This window comes from Marmota flaviventris, chromosome 6 (genome assembly GCF_047511675.1).
Source record: "Marmota flaviventris isolate mMarFla1 chromosome 6, mMarFla1.hap1, whole genome shotgun sequence".
Lineage (NCBI taxonomy): Eukaryota > Metazoa > Chordata > Mammalia > Rodentia > Sciuridae > Marmota > Marmota flaviventris.
Window position 1 is genome coordinate 9289250 of NC_092503.1, and position 384 is coordinate 9289633.

The following is a 384-nucleotide window of genomic DNA, read 5'->3' on the forward strand; positions in this document are numbered from 1 at the left end:
TTAAATATGGAACACTTCCCAAATTTGGGTGTCATGTTTGCACAAGGGCCAAGCGGATCTTCTCTGTATGGTTCCAATTTTAGTACATGTGATACTGAAGTGAGCACGCACTTCTGTTGAACAGCAGAAGTTAACGACAATTTCACTATTGTCACTCAGAAATTCTTTAGCTCTGAACTCATATTTTCACATTGAAATGATAGTTTTTAAAATATGAATTATAGCTTAAGATATAACTTTGGGGATTCAACAAAACATAAATACTACCATTTACTACATCAAATACCATGTCATTTGCCTTCTCTCATTTTCCCTCCTTTCTTCCTCAGGTACTGTCTTTCACATCAACAGATCTGGACTCCTTGACAAGCCATGTGACTGCAG

General features: G+C 36.7%; 1 non-coding gene across 1 annotated transcript; it reads right to left on the reverse strand.

Moving 5' to 3' along the window:
• Nucleotides 1-107, reverse strand: LOC114096108 (U6 spliceosomal RNA). The gene has a single exon (XR_003583361.1). It is a non-coding gene; the product is annotated as a U6 spliceosomal RNA (small nuclear RNA).
• Between the last annotated feature and the right edge of the window lie 277 nt (nt 108-384).